This window comes from Acinonyx jubatus, chromosome B4 (assembly GCF_027475565.1).
Source record: "Acinonyx jubatus isolate Ajub_Pintada_27869175 chromosome B4, VMU_Ajub_asm_v1.0, whole genome shotgun sequence".
In the NCBI taxonomy this organism is placed as follows: Eukaryota; Metazoa; Chordata; class Mammalia; order Carnivora; family Felidae; genus Acinonyx; species Acinonyx jubatus.
Window position 1 is genome coordinate 92430501 of NC_069387.1, and position 16925 is coordinate 92447425.

Consider the following 16925-nt stretch of genomic DNA (forward strand, 5'->3'; position numbering starts at 1 on the left):
CTTTCAGTATTCAAGTAACTTAAGTCCCTGGAATAAATAGTACCGAAGGTAAACCTGCTTTAATACCAAGACATAGTGAATATTTTATTGTGCATAGTATTAAAATTCCCCCAAAATGGGACACCTGGGTGCCTCAGTCGGTTGGGCATCCAACTTCGGCTCAGGTCGTGATCTCGCGATTTGTGAGTTCAAGGCCCACGTCGGGCCCTGTGCTGGCAGCTCAGAGCCCGGAGCCTGCTTTGGATTCTGTGTCTCCCTCTCTCTCTGCCCCTCCCCCACTTTTGCTCTGTCTCTCAAAAATGAATAAATGTAAAATAAATACATAAATAAATAAAAAATAAAATAAAATTCCCCAAAAAACAATAAAGCCACACACTCTATGACATTTAGATTTGTATAAATCTCCTTGTTATGTAAATCTCCTTGTTATGTATAATTTTGAAGACACAGAAGAAAATTAACTCTGAAAATATTTACCTTGATGTTCTACATAGAATCCCATGTTAAGATATCATATTCTTACTAAGAAATACATTTTATATCATGGACAGCATGTGTGTAGCATGTTTGTATACAAAACGAAAGTTTTAAAAAATAACAGTAATTCATGCTGTGTGTGTGAGTGCCAGGGGAAAGGACAGAGAAAGAGGCAGACATTAACTGTAAGGAGACATTGTATTTATGATAAGGTTTTTAGAAATAATACTCTGTATGTGATGCACTTCCATTTTCTTAAAATATAAAACAAAATAGCAAATGCTGTAGGTGATGCCCCCAACATTGACCTCAAAACCCATTATCTTTATTTATAGTCTTTTTTTTTTTTTTAATGTTTACTTAATGAGAGAGAGTGAGTGAGCAGTGGAGAGGCAGAGAGAGAAGGACACAGAGGATCTGAAGTGGGCTCCATGCTGACAGCAGCAAGCCTGATGTGGGGCTCAGACTCATAAACCTGAGGTCATAACCTGAGCCGAAGTCTGACGTTCAACTGACTTAGCCACCCAGGCACCCCTCTCTTTATAGTCTTAATGACAGGTCTGCACACAAAGTATTTTGTTGTTCAGAAACACTAAAATCCTAAGGTTTTTTTTTTTTTCTTTTTTTTAAAAATAAGGTTGTTATCAGTGCCCTGGGGGAGAGTGTATCCTTGCCTTTTCTTCCTTTCCCTTCATTGTTCCTATCAGTGCAATGAATTAAAATTGTGAGAGAGATAATTTTTAAGTGTTAATTTATGCTGAAAATTCTCAAGTCACAGTTAAGTATTTAGAAGACTAGCATATGTATTTAGGCCTTTGGAAACTTTAGATCATCAATCTGTTGAGTCTCTTCTCTGTAAAGGAGTACAGTGTTTAAATGGCATGTTTTTAATCAATGGGGATAATTTGTTTCAAGGAATTTTCACTTTCTCCAAATAACTGAGGACATTAGTGAAGCAAGGCTACCTTTCTTGGGTGATGTGTCCTGATAAGTAGTTGGCCTTTTTATTTTACAATAGGTATGTTACTTTTACTGTGTCCTAGGTAGTGGGTACACCTAATAATAAATTAACATTTCTGAGAGAAATAATTTTCTGATAGAAGACTCATTAAAAATCAGATTCTGTTCAGTATAAAGAACTGAGGCCAATAAAGGTCATCCCATGGAGTCAGGAACTAAGGTGTTCCACATGAGAGAATTTTCTAGAAAAGGAAAATTAGAAATCATAACTAATAATTTTGTTGCAAATTTTAAGAAATTAATGGGATACTTTAATGCGTATATTTGTATGTATCCATATACCTATATCGTGTGAGAGAAATGTTTCAAACATCCCCAAAAGTACAGAAACTATGTGGAAAAACATTTATGTACTCAATAAATCTTAATGTTTCTTCCTTGACTTTTCAGAGTGTATGGAACAGCCATCAGTGACTTAGAGGTGATACAGGTTAATCATTGTGAATGAATACTAATTAGTGACTGTACTATGACTAATTTACTCAGTTCCCTCAGACCTAAATGTAGCATATTTTTCTGATTCGTCTCTTAATGCCAGAGGTTTCTTACTAATGTATAACAGTGAATTTTCCCCTTTTGTCCTCTTACCTAAAGCAACTTTGGGAGAATGGAACACATTTCTTAAATGAGCAGCCTGGATTTATTTACATGTCATTCCTATAGGACAGATGCGGTATTTGTGACTAATAGTTTTATTCTATTTTACTGCAGATTATAATAGTGGAAAGAAAGATCTTGCATCCTTGGACCTGTTTCTGGTTTGGACAAGTTGTTTAACTACTCTGGGTACTTTGTTAATACCTTTCCTATAGAGAAGTTCTGAGAATTAAGTGAGCTAATGTAAATATCTGGCACAGAAGTTGCTCAAGAAAGGTTACTTTAATATCACTAGCCTTCTTTCAAGTGGTTGAACTTGCTAAAGTCTGATTTCTAAATGAGTGGGGGTATTTTGGCACAAAAATACTCAGACTTCTCTTTACCTCCCTCCCTAAACAAAGCAGATTTTAACATTAAATTTCATCATCCAACTCTTAGAACCCTTGCAGATTTTTTTCTTGTACTCTTGGTTTATTTTTGTACCTAAGGTTTGATAGGCACATAACAAATGCTTTGTGAACATTAAACTAAGTGAAAAAGGATTGTTCAGATGAAAGGTATGTGGATAAGTCAGTTTTTGGGCAATTCTAGAGAACTCTTGCCAGAACTGGTATCTTTGTTTTGGTCTTCAGAGACTATTAAATGTGATCACTGAGTCATACTTGCTGTTTTCTCTGTCCCCTGGCTATATCTCTTAAGATTCTGAAGCTTGCCAGCCACAGGATGTTTAAAAGGCAGAGTAGGCTTTAGCCCAGGGGGAGTTTGTTTATTTAAAGAAAAATAATTAAGTTCAAACATCCCTACCATGTCATAGCTAGTCTGGTCATGTTAGAGTTAGTTCTTTTGATTCTTTCTGGTGGTCACGGTGCCTAAAGATAACAAATTCGAAAGTAGTTTAAACTTTTGAAATTACTTGGAACTTTATAATGTAATCCCAAACAGAAGTCCCTAAAGGAGTGGGGGGAAAGGGCCATTTATTTTGCTAGTTGTTTTTTAATGAGAGTCATTTAATTCACATCATTTACTACTCCTTCCTAGAGTTATGGCACAGATGATTTTATTAAAAACAAAACCAAAAAAAGAAAAAAAACGCACTATGGTGGTTATATCTTTATTACTTCTTTGAAATTGGGACCATAAGAATCTTTTAAAAGGGACAGTATAGGAGCACCTGGGTGGCTCAGTCAGTTTTGTCCAACTTTCACTCAGGTCATGATCCCATGGTTCGTGGGTTCGAGCCCCACATCAGGCTCTGTGCTGACAGCTCAGAGCCTGGAGCCTGCTTTTGGATTCTGTCTGTCTGTCTCTCTGTCTGTCTCTCTCTCTCTCTCTCTCTGTCTTTCTCTCTCTCTCTCTCTGTCCCCTGCTTATGTTCTGTCTCTCTCTTTCAAAAATAAATATTTAAAAAATTAAAAAAATAAAAGGGACAATATAGTCTTACAGATGTTTAGACACAAAAGATATGGTAATTGGTGATGTTCATATTTCAGATGATTGTTATCTCCAGAATATTTCTCCTTGCATATTTTATGCCAGATAAGAAAATCAGAGACAGATATTTTGGCTTGCCTAGGGTACCAGGACTTGTCTCTTTGATGAGATAACTTGATAACTTGTAAAAACCAAGTCCTAGAGGAAGTAGAGGAGGTATAAGACCCGTATCTGCTTTTCTGGGCAGAGGGAAATGCAAGTCCTGAGGCCTTGAAGTGAGAATGTGCTTGAAGTGTTTAAGGAAAGGAAAGAGGCCAATGTGGCGAGAATGGAGTGAACAATGGGGAGAGTAGTAGGAGACGAGGTTAGATGTGGAAGGGATATTTCAAATCATGGTCCTTATGGCTGTTGTAGGGTTTTGGCTTTTAGGCTAGTAAGATGGACTCAATTAGAGGCTTTGAGCAGAATGATATGATCTGACTTTCTTTTGAAAATGACTAATCTGATTGACTTGTTGAGATGAGCAGAGGGGGAGACTGGGAGATCGAATAGGGAACTATTAGAGTAATGCAGATGAGAACTAAGGTGGCATGGACCATGGTGGTCAGATTGGAAGTGTTGAAAGTGGTAATATTATGGATGTCTTTTGAAACTGGAGCTCCTGGGATGAATATGTAATGGATAGTGATGAGTATTTCTGCACATAATGTTTGATTGACCCATTTTTAATGATGTTAAGATTAATCACTGGGTTCAAGTTTTGTCGACCGGATTTAGCCATTATGAGGTTTCCCATCAATTGTTTACCTAATGGTTTTAGCAGCTGTTGATCATTTTTTTTTATTAAATTTTTTTAATGTTTATTTATTTTTGAGAGAGAGAGAGCGTGCGTGCATGTGCATGAGCAGGGGTGGGCAGAGAAAGAGGGAGACACAGAATCCAAAGCAGGCTCCAGGCTCTGAGCTGTCAGTGCAGAGCCCGATGCGGGGCTCAAACCCACAAACCGTGAGATCATGACCTGAGCTGAAGTTGGATGCTTAACCAACTGAGCTATCAAGGCGCCCCAAGAGCATACAAGTTTAAAAAAAAGAATACCCCACCCGCAACATTTAGCAATCATTTGTCTAGCAGTTCCCTTTTAGGAGTTTTCCCCAAAGATTCCAAAAACAAAATTACAAATTCCTCGAAGGCTGGTAGCATCGATTGATTGATTGATTGTTTATTTTTGAGAGAGTGGGAGAGGGGCAGAGAGAGGGAGAGACAGAGGGATCTGAAGCAGGCTCCGTGCTCTCATTGCAGAGTCCAGTGCGGGGCTTGAACTCACAAACTGTGAGATCATGACCTGAGCCAAAGTCAGACGCTTAACTGAGTAAGCCACCCAGGCACCCCTCATGTCTTATCTTTTAATTATGGGCTTTGTTTACTGGGGGAAGAAACAATAATGATGATGTAGTTGGCATTGATATCAATGGTGTATATGTGGAGGGAATGGCATTTTGAGACTTTGCCGTTTTGAAATACTACCAGATTAAATATTTCATCAATTAAAGTTAAATCACTTGTCAGTTTATTCATTCTTTGAGTAAATATTTACTGAGCACTTACTGCATGGCAACCATTGCCTTAAGTGCTTAAAAGATATCTGTAAATAAAACCAGTAAAAATTCTCTCTGGATCTTACTTTCTATGGATGTGAGGGGGAAATTGGGATGCCTGGGTGGCTCAGTCCATTGAGTGTCCCACTTCTGATTTCGGCTCAGGTCATGATCTAATGTTTCACGAAATCGAGCCCTGCATCAGGCTCTGCACTGACAGTGTGGGATGGAGACTGCTTAGGATTCTTTCTCTTATTCTCTCTTCCCCTTTCCTGCTCGTGCTTTCTCTCTCTCTCTCTCTCTCTCTCTCTCTCTCTCTCTCTCTCTCTTTCTCTCAAAATAAATAAATAAACATTCAAAAAAAAGATGCAAGGGGAAATAGACAAACCTGTATAATTCATTTATTGTTTTCAAATGTGGGGTTTTAGAGTTCCTCTTCATCTTCCTTTTTCCCTTTTCTAGTCTGTAAATGGCATTCTTAGGGAGTTGCAAGACCCTGCTGGTGAGTGGAAGGCATTGAGGACTGAAGAATTATAGATCTTTATACTTAGTCTGTGTAACAGAAATGTATAATTCTGGTCCTGTGGGACGATAGCCTATATTCCATCCTTCTCACCTCATCGTCAGCCCTGTTAATGTTTTTTATTAGAAGGTTGCTCAAGAATTGTTTTGATAGTTCCCTCTCTTGTAGACTCTAAAATTTAGAAAATTGTCCTTAAAGATTTTGTGTTTTTGTTATAATGTGTTCTTAATGACTACATCTTTATTTCAGAAATGACCATTAAGAAGTAGATGCCCAGATGCAAAAGTGATGAAACAGTCAGTTTGTCATAAAGTAAGATGCAGCTGTGGCTTTTCAACCAGATTAGTAAGTGTGGCGAAATTTTCTTTTTAAATTTATACTTATTTTATCTCCTTTGAAAAACATTCAATAAAAAGTATAGTGGACATTTTCTTAAGTGTTAACTTGTATTTCTGTTTTTACTTTGGATTGTAGTACAAATTATAGTGTATGACTCGAGAAAATGTATGTCTGTGCTGTACCTTTTTAAGAACCATAGAAGTAATATTATAAAATCATAGTGTTAGAGGAGACATGTGACAAAGAGTCACTATAATACCACTATCCAAATATAGCTACTCCTAAAAATCTTGGATATTTGTTTTCCTTACCAGTCTTTGTTCTATACATTTAAAAAAAACAAACATTTTGCTCATAGTGTTATGAAGAGTGTGCTTCTTTTATATTTTAAAATTAAATTTGTGGGAGGGTAGGTGATGGGCATTGAAGAGGGCATCTTTTGGGATGAGCACTGGGTGTTGTATGGAAACCAATTTGACAATAAATTTCATATATTAAAAAAAAGTACTCTTCAATGTGGTATATATATATATATATATATATATATATATATATATATATACACATACATACGTACATACACATACATACATACATACATACATACAGTGGAGTATTACTCAGCAATCAAAAAGAATGAAATCTTGCCATTTGCAACTATGTGGATGGAACTAGAGGGTATCATGCTAAGCGAAAATAGTGAGTCAGAGAAAAAGACAAATATCATATGACTTCACTCATATGAGGACTTGAAGATACAAAACAGATGAACATAAAGGAAGGGAAGCAAAAAGAATATAAAACCAGGGAGGGGGACAAAACATAAGAGACTCTTAGATATGGAGAACAAACTGAGGGTTACTGGAGGGGTTGTGGGAGGGGGGATGGGCTAAATGGGTACGGGGCTTAAGGAATCTACTCCTGAAATCATTGCTGTACTACATGTAACTAACTTGGATATAAATTTAAATAAATAAATAAATAATGTATTCTTCAGGACAGAGTTTCTTATTGGGGTAATGAAAATGTTCTGCTATAATATGGTGGTGATGGTTACACAACTTTCTGAATATAGTATAAAAACCACTGAATTTTACACTTTAAAGAGGTGAATTTTGTGACCTATGGATTATACTTAAAAACTACCCTTCAGGTATCAAATCTTGGTGAGAGTAAAACCCAGTTCAGTACTGGTATTTTAGAATATGAAAATGTGCCAAGATACCATTGTGTACCTAGAAGAAATAATTTGATAATCAGTGGAATAGTGTTTTTGTAATAATAAAAAATAATAAAAATTATAAATTTTATAGATATTTTAATAAAATATTAAAGTACTTTTATTATTAGAGACTTATTATCTCTTAAGCTTTGGTAATATCAAGTGTCATAATATTGTGAATGTACTGTATTAGCATTTTGTTATCTTTTCATTTTTAAGGGACTTCCTTTTTTTGAAACTAACATTTCAACTTTTCTACCTGAAATTTTTTTAGGAACAGAATTGTATCTGTTTCTCTCAGAAGAGAATTCCACAAGGTAAGAAATTATTAATATAGTAATAAAACAAATATGGTCGAATACAGGCTTAATTGCTTTTGATTTTTTTAATCCTTTTCCCTATATTTATTTCATATCTTTTCTTGATTATTCCAAGATTATCACAAATTTGTTAGCTCCTTTTTTACTACCTCAGAATTTTGAAACAAGATGCATTTCATCTTATTTGAAGTTAAGATTAAAAGGACGTGATAAAAGTCATCACCTTTTGACACTCAAATACTGCTTTTCATGGCATCTTCCTAGCATTATTAGGGAACTCATTCCTAGCATTGTTAGGAGTGGGTTTGTCCATTTTAGGAAGAAAAATTTTCTTTTTCCATTGGGGCCCATTTACCTTTTACCTAAATGACTCAGGGCAGTAGAGGATTCATAGAAGCTCTATTAGGGGCTGTTAAGTTAAAGGAGATTATTTAGCTGTGTTTCCACCTATGGAAATTATATAACTCCTGTATTTGGTTTAAAAAATGGAGTGCTTTCTACTGGGTAGATAAGAAAAGATTGAGTAGCATCTAGTATTAAAAAAAAAATCCTAAATGATCATCTTTACAATGGATTTTCAATCATCATTTAGATTATTATACTCTTTGGACTGCTGAAGGATGAAATGTTCAAGTGAGTATATATTGGTGTGCTCCACTTGGTATGCCAAGAACTTAAAATCAGTTGCTTGGCCTTAAGAGATTACATCGTTTAAATTTTCTCAGGAACTCTTTGGTATAGGTAGTAGTGATCACTGCAGATTAATCTGACAACTGGAAAATGCTTATAAAGTGAATTATTCAGATCAATAACTCTTTCTCATTTATTCTCCTTTTTCAATGTAATGTGTGCTGAGGGGAACATGCACCCTCAAACACATCTTTCCCACAGATTTAATTAGGTCAGTTTTTATCCTGAAAACTGAAAACAGAGGGTTAAAATAAAGGGACCCACTGGCTGAAGAGGAGGGACAGGGAGCAATGCATCAATAGTTTTCACGTACAAGTGTCTTGTGTAGCTTTCCCCCTGTGTTTTTCTTCTACTTCTAGAGGCTTCAGGGAGTCCTGGAACCTGTGTGTAGCACTATCTGATCCTTTAGGGCACTACTCAAAGACAGTACTGCAGGAGAAATCCAGATCCCCATTTTCCTGGACCATCATGCTTAAAGCGAAAACAGAAATTTCACAAGATTTAATCTTAGTGAACTTGATCTGTTACATCTTTGTCCCTGTTCTTTTGGAAAATGAAATTTGAATCTTCGACATTAATACAATGTATGATGTGTAATACGTTGTATGACACATAATACAGCGTATGACAGTGATGGATCATAGTATCTGGTACCCATAGGGCTCCCCTGTAAGTGCTCCATAAATGTTTATTTTTATAAATGCCCAGATGCTGTTGTAACTTTATTTTAGAGTAGAAAATAATCAAAACATGCTTATTCATATTTATGTAGTATCATCTTCCTACACAAAGGTTAAAAGGACAATGACAACTTTAGAAAAACTGTTGTTAATTGTGCACTAACGAATGGTTGAAATGATAAATTTTATGTTACATATACTTTACCACAGTTTAAAAAGTTGTTTAAATTTTTGAGCATCTGGTTTATTATGAAAGAGGATAGCTATGTTTGAGGTATTGAGTTGATGATTATTCCTCAGTTTGTGTCATACCCATCCTCATTGGTTCATTAAAGGACTATTTTTCTGTTTTCCTTTGTAACTAGTTCCCATACATACTCAGGTGTCTCTTTAGATCATATAACTCTTTCACCTTTTACCAGTCCTCATATAAGTGACTTTTTAACATGTTTCATATCTATCCTTTTATGTCTTAGGAAAGGTTTTATTATTTTGTGTATTTTAATTATATGGTAGGTCTTAGTCCAATTCTTGTAGTCCCCTTCGCCCACCTCACTCTTCTGTTTTTCTGAGATCTGGCCATGTTGTTGAATGTTCGTCTAATTTGTTTTGTCCAACTGGTACGTTGTATTTTAGGTTGTTTATTAAAATGAAACTGTTACATGTAAAATTCCTTAAATGTATAAGGCATGTTACAATGAGCATTAGGAAAAGGCCAATTTGTGTTCACTTTTTAAATATTAGAATTGAATTTAAAGAATGTGAATTAGATGAGATGGAAGATTAGAGGAAATATAAACATCTGTTTCAGAGGCTGAGAATCTGTTAGAACAGTGAAAGGAAAAAATTGTGGGACCTAACAAAAACATCTATTTTTCTTCTAGAAACATTGTGTTAAAATGCTCAGGTCTCAGTGTTAGCCCACAAAAGCTTAATAGTTGAAAGATAACCAGTAATATTTTGGAACCTCCTTATTACTGATTACCTATTAATTTCTACATATTATATTTGAACATTATCTTACTTTGTTTTTAATTTCTTTGAAGCATAACCATGTTTTCTGAATCCACATCACTGAATCTAACACAGAAAAAAACAGTACAAATGCAGCTTTCTAAATTTGGGATGCAGAAACACAGTTTCATCTAGAGTAGCATATTATTAGCAGAAGCAACTTCTGTTGGATCCCCTAACTATAAACTGTCAGAGTGGGAACTTGAGAAGCTCCAAGTCCAAGGTGATGGTATGCCTTGCAGTAATGAAGAGGAAAGAGAGAGGAACACTCCTATGAGAGGATGGGGTGATCCCTGACTTTAGAAGAAGGGCAATGACAGCTGTGATCAGATCAGGGAATGGCTTCCATCACAGAGAAGAAGCTAAAGGTACCTTGTGGGGAGAAGTTTGTGTGGGAGGAGGATCTTAGGGGCACTTAGTTCTGGGGGCTAGGAGAAAGTGTGCTACTAATTCAGTCATGAAATGGAAAAAAGGGTAAAGGAATTCATGTTTGCTAAAAGTGAAGTCAATGTTGAGGCTTTTTGAAAGAAGTAGTTATTTATATGTCAACACTTAAGTATTTATACAAGTTCTGGTGGGAAAACCAGTAACTCTTTTGTTGTTGTTGTTGTTAAGTTTTTATTTATTTATTTTGAGAGAGAGAGCAGTGAAGAGGCAGAGGGAGAGGGAGAGGGAGAGACAACTGAGCCACTCAGGCACCCCAACCAGCAACTCTTGAAGTTAATATTGAGCTGGTATCCCATGCATTGTTGAACACTGTTTTTAAAAGTAACAGTTCAGAGAATTATACATCAGATAACATAATCTCTTTCTCTAGTTTCATTCGTTTTTGAGTATTTTATATGGCATAGTAATTTCATTAGTCTCACTTTGTTATATTAAGAGATGGTCTAAGTAAAACAGATAGTGTAGTATTCTCATTTTACAAATGATGCAACCAGAAGTGGACTTAGCTTTAGGTTCCCTATCAACTGATATTTTGCTCTAAATGGAAGATGTAATTACTAGTTTTAAATTAAAAGAAATTTTTCTAACCTGGAAGAACCTCATAGCCTAAAAAGTTTTAAAAAACACACACATATACAAACAAAAATATAGCCAGAGAGTAATTGATTGAGTTAACCTTCAGGTTCACTAAAGCAGCACTTAACAAATTAACTTGGATTTTGTTGGCTACTGTTATGTGGAACATTATTTCAGAAATATTTCCAATTTAGAACAAATACTATACATTTAGATATTTTTAAGTTTTGAACATGGCTGTTTACTTTGATAAACAGACACTTTGGTGTCTAATTTTGATGGATAGGAGATTAGAATCCTCAATTTGTGGGAATGGAACAAGGAATTTGATTTCACATATTTCAGTACATAGTAATTCCCTCCCCCCAAGTCATTTGTAGTATGAAAATCAAGAAAACTGTGTTATAAACCTGTGTCTTTTATCCTGAGTGACTTAATTTGGTTCAGGCTAGCTTTAGTGGTATAAGTACAGATCAAGTTTGGTTTTGAATAGTCCAGTTTTATCCTAGGGCGTTCTAGGTCTGCAGTGTTTTTGGATATGCTAACCATTTGGTTTCAATACCTAGCTGACATTTGATCCTGTGGAAAGATTGTGAGAGATTTCACATGTAGGTGGGGGGATGAAGGAACACAGATTGACTCATAGTCTACTGAGTAGACTGGAGTTATAGGACTTTGAAGTTTAGCAGTGTTTTTGTTACTCAGAAATAAACTCTGATTTATTATTGTATATTAAGACTTCAAATGTAATTTAAGTAAATTTCAACTTTAGAAAATGTGGATAGCTTTATCATTTTTATAAAAGAATATAGTTATTTCAGATACTCTTTGTTTCACGTTAAACTCTTTAGAATTCCATATGAGCTGCCTTTTTTTTTTAGCCACTTGCTTTCAGATTAAAACAAAACAAAACAAAACAAAACCAAAAAACCAAAAACTCAGAATAGGTTGAAACTTGACACAAATTGCTGCCACAGAACAAAAGTGCTGATCGAGTTAAATCAACCCCTGTAATGTGTATTGAAAAGAAAACCTCTCCTCTCTCCGCCAGTTTGAAGAACAAGCGTTTTTCCTGCCAAGAAGGGCTGACTTTAAATGGACCAGCTGTCCATATTAGGAGCACTGGGTTGCTAAGGTGACCATGGCTGTTTGGAGAAGAATGCAGCTGAGAGGGCAAGTTCTTGATGTGTGAGCTGAGGGAAGGAATGTGGTGTGATTGTGCATCATTCCTCCTAATCACATGCTCACAAAATGCTGTGTGGGCAGCATGTAGAAACTACAAATCTGAGTGCTAGAGCTTGTGTGTGGTTAAAATCATTTTGTTTTCATGTGAGCAAGAGGCTTACAGTTTAGATGGAAAACGTCCACTTTGTATACATGTGTGTGTTTTGGGTGAAGGGGAGGGTGTTTTGATGGTGGATGAAATGGGAATGAATTTATTTTGCATGATGGACACACACTTCCGTATTGTAAAGCAAAAATTATCCTGGGATAAATGTTCCTTCCAATTCATCCTTTCAGTCATATATACAGTGTTAATAGTTCCCCAAGTGAAAGATGTGTCCTTGTAATTGTAATAATTGTACTTATATAATATTAAGTAATTGTACTTATATTTTGGGCACTTTTAATTTCAGAATTATTTGAAAGTCCCAAGAATATGTTGTCTGTTTGGTCCATTTCTCCCCTCCCCCCTTTTTAAAATATAGTCTTACTCTTCCAAAGGGAGATTTTATCTTAATATATTGTGTTTCTTCCCTGAAGCATCCAAAGATAGGTTCTGGTATTTGGTAAAAAGTACTTTTCAAGGGGCAGTGGGAAGTGTCAAGCTAACAAGCCCACTTACCTGAAACACTTTTTAGATTTTACCATGGACATCATTGCTAATATTTGAAATGAGATATAGCCACATATATTGATATAAACACCTACTGAATGCACCATGAAGTTTTTTGTTTTTTTGTTTTAATCCTTGTTAACAAATCCTGACAATAACACGTTGGTCTTTAATGCAGATATAAATATGTAATATCTTTAAGATGTAAAGTCATTGGACATTGGCAGCTCTGTATTACATTAGCATCATATTCTTAATCAGATAGTCTACTTGCTTTGACATGGTTGCTGTTTAATTGATTTATTTATAAAATATGGAGGGAAATTAAAAGATTAAAATAATTTGAGTATTGAATTCAGTTGGTTATTCTCATGGTATACCTTGATAACTTTTGATGACATTCTCTCAACTAAGTGCTTTATGGTTTTCACATTTAATCCTCAAATCTCCTAGTAACTGATTTTTTTGAGAGATATGGGACATGAATTCACTTTTTTCATACGGATAATAGGTTATCTCAATGCTATTTATTGAAATAGTTCTTCTTTTCTTCCCTGATATGTGAAATTTCCTGTCTCACAAATCAAGTTTTCATATGTGGGTAGTTTTATTTCTGTACTCTCTCTTCTGTACCCTTGGTCTTTTTGTCTACCCCTGAGTTATTACTGTACTATCTTAGCTACCTCAGATACTCAAATTTTTGTTTCTTGCCTTATTCATGACTTCAAAAGGAATGCTTTCAAATTTCACCATTTAACATGATAACTTGTAAATTTTTTTTAAAGATGGTCTTTGCCAAATTAAAGAAGTTTCATTCTATTCTTCCTTGGCTAGGACTCTTGTTTTAAATCATGAATAGATGTTGTATTGAAAGGCTTTTGTATAACTTCAGTGATGATTAAAATTTTTTCTCCTTAATCTATTAATGTAGTCAGTTACATTGATTTTCAGATTAGGTTAACTAAGTATTCCTGGGATAAACCCAATATAGTCAAGTATGGATTCTCTTTTTTCATAATTATTGGATCTGGTTTGCTTACATTTTGTTTGGGATTTTTAGTGTTCATGAGTCAGATTGGCTTTTAATTTTCTTTTCTTACATTATCCCTGTTGGATTTTCAACATATTGCTTACTCATTCATTCATCCTTTCATTCATTCATTTACTCATTCATAGAGCACATATAAGGGAAGAACAGAGAGAGAATCCACCCTGGCAGTGTGGAGCCTGATGCAGGGCTTGAACTCTTGAACTGTGAGATCATGACAGGAGCAGAATCAAGAGTTGGATGGTTAACTGACTGAGCCATCCAGGCGCCCCTAACATATCTTTCTTTTTAAATGTTAGTTGTGGTAAAAACACCTATCATAAAGTTTACCATCTTACCCATTTTTAAGTGTACAGTTTAGTAGTGTTAAGTATATTCACATTATTGTGCAACAAATGTACATAACTTTTTCATCTTGCAGAACTGAAACTCTATACCCATTAACCACTCTTCATCTCCCCCTCCCATCGTCCTGGCAACCACCATTCTACTTTCTATTTTTGTGAGTTTTACTGCTCTAGATACCTCATATAAGTGAAATCATACCGTGTTTATCTTTTTGTGCCTGGCTTTTCACTTAGCATAATGTAGCATGTATCAAAATTTTCTTTTTAAGGCTGAATAATATACCATTGTGTGTATAAACATTTTGTTATCTGTTCATCTGCCAGTGGACAAGTATGTTGCTTCCACCTTCTGGCTGTTGTGAATAATGCTGCTATGAATATGTATGTACAGATATCTCCTCTACACCCTTTCAATTCTTTTGGATATAGACCCAGAAATGATACTGTTGATAATATGGTCATTTTATTTTTAATTTTTTGAGGAACTACAGTCCTGTTTTTTAATAGCAGCCACACCATTTACATTCCCACCAGCCATACACAAGTGTTCCAATTTCTCCGTATCCTTGCCAACACTTATTTTCCGTTTTTTTTTTTTTAATAGTAGCCATCCTAATGGTTGTGATGTAATAGCTCACTATGGTTTTGATTTGCATTTCCTTAATGATTAGTGATGTTGATTCCTAATGATTGAGTATCTTTTCATATGCTTTTTGACCATTTGTATATTTCCTCTGGAGAAATGTCTGTTCAAATTCCATTGTCCAATTTTTAATCAAGTTACTCTAATAGTTATCATTGTTGTTGCCAAGTCATACGGGTTCTTTATGCTAGGTATTAACACTCTTACTAGATACATGATTGGCAAATATTTTCTCCTGTTCCATAGGTTGCCTTTTCAGGCTGTTAATTGTTTCCTTTGATGCATAGAAGTAGTGTCATTAAGCTTTACCTATGGTTTTTTGGTAAGAGTATTACACTTTTAGGTCTTATATTTAGATCTTTATTATGAGCTAATTTTTATATAAAGTGTAAGGTAAGGGTCCAAGTCCTTTCTTCTGCATGTGGATATCCAGTTTTCTCAGCACCATATGTTAAAACGACTGTCTTTTCCTCCACTAAATGGTGTTAGCATCCTTTGTCTTGGTTGCGTTTCGGTATGAATTAGAAAGTGGTTTTTTTTTCCATTCTCTAGAAGAATTTTTTTAAGGTTGTAATTGTTTGTTGTTCATTCACTGTTTGGTAGGACTATAAAACTATCTGGGCTTAATTTTCTTAGTGGAAGGATTTTGAACTGCAACTCTTTGATTTTGTAGTAATTGTTTTTCTGTTTACATTCTCTTTCATGTTTTTAAATGGTCAGTTGATTTTTTTGCCCTTTAAAAGTTGATATGTAGGGGCGCCTGGGTGGCTCAGTCAGTTAAGTGTCCCACTTTGGCTCAGGTCATGATCTCACGGTTCATGGGTTCGAGCTCCGCATCGGGGTTCGAGCTCCGCATCGGGCTCTGGGCTGACAGCTCAGAGCCTTGGAGCCTGCTTTGGATTCTGTGTCTTCCACCCTCTCTGCCCCTCCCCCATTCATGCTCTGTGTCTCTCTTTTTCTCAAAAGTAAATAAACATTAAAAAAATAAAAAAAAATATTCTGTGTGACAGAAGGATTCATAAAGCATTCCTTTTGTGTACTGAAGCATGATAGTCGTCTTCAGAAAAAGTCCTTGCGCAACTGACTTGTGAGCTGAATTAGCTGCTTTTTTCTGGAGTACCTTTTTTTTTCCTTGAAAGAACTGGATAGGCAAACTGATTACTTGAACTTATGTATTTGATATTTGTTTTTCTCAAAAATGAACTGAGTGGGCCTAACACTTCAAGAAAAACAGCTGTATTTGTAGCCAGTGATTAAAAAAAAATTAAACTTTCAAGTGAAATTTAGTATCTGGGGCGCCTGGGTGGCTCAGTTGGGTAATCATCCGACTTTGGCTCAGGTCACAATCTCACGGTTTATGAGTTTGAGCCCCGTGTCAGGTTCTGTACTGCCAGCTCAACCTGGAGCCTGCTTCAGACTCTATGTCTCCCTCTTTCTCTGCTCGTCTCCCAGGGGCTTGCACTCTGTTTCTCTCTCAAAAATAAATAAACATTAGAAAAAAATTAAAGAGAAAGAATTTTGGAAAATTTGTATCTAACACCGGGAGCTTGATAGCTTCCCAGATACCTAAAGACTTTTCTGGGGCGCCTGGGTGACTCAGTCGGTTAAGCATTCAACTTCAAATTAGGTCATGATCTTACGGTTTGTGAGCTTGAGCCCCCCCCTTCAGGTGAGTATGAACCCCACTTTGGGTGAGCCCCACTTCTCTCTCCCTGGCTCTCTCTCTGCCCCTTGTGTGATTCTCTCTCTCTTTCTCTTTGCCCCTATCTCACTTGTGCCCCCTCTCTCTCTCTCAAAAAAAAAAAAAAAAAAATCAATCAGTAAACAAAAATAAAAATAGAAAAGGCTTTTCTTGTGAAGTGGTTAATGATAATAAAGAATGTGGTTTTCTTTTCTGTCATATTGTATTCTGAATTGTGTCAGTTTGGAATACCTGAATAACTCAGTGAATATTTTCCAGATGACCAATGTATAATGATACAAAATCACGTATGGGTAAAAGTGCTAGATAAACCAATGAATTTTAATGCAATAGAACGTGAAAAGTTCATTGATATGGTTTTAGAAACCATAGAAGTAACTAGACTTCAGGAAACTACCATTTGTTAAGTTCAGGTGT

The 16925-nt window shown here is 35.6% G+C and overlaps 1 protein-coding gene across 4 annotated transcripts in view; it reads left to right on the forward strand.

Annotated features, from left to right (window-relative positions):
- Positions 1–16925, forward strand: part of FRS2 (fibroblast growth factor receptor substrate 2) — a 108829-nt gene that overhangs the window by 43301 nt on the left and 48603 nt on the right. For 3 of the 4 annotated variants that reach the window (XM_053226479.1, XM_027071272.2, XM_027071274.2), the window contains exons 2-3: positions 5893–5988; positions 7479–7521. The exons of the other annotated variant lie outside the window; for it this stretch is intronic. The gene's annotated coding sequence lies outside the window, so the exon portion shown is untranslated. The remainder of the gene's footprint in view (positions 1–5892; positions 5989–7478; positions 7522–16925) is intronic. 4 annotated transcript variants of the gene reach the window in all.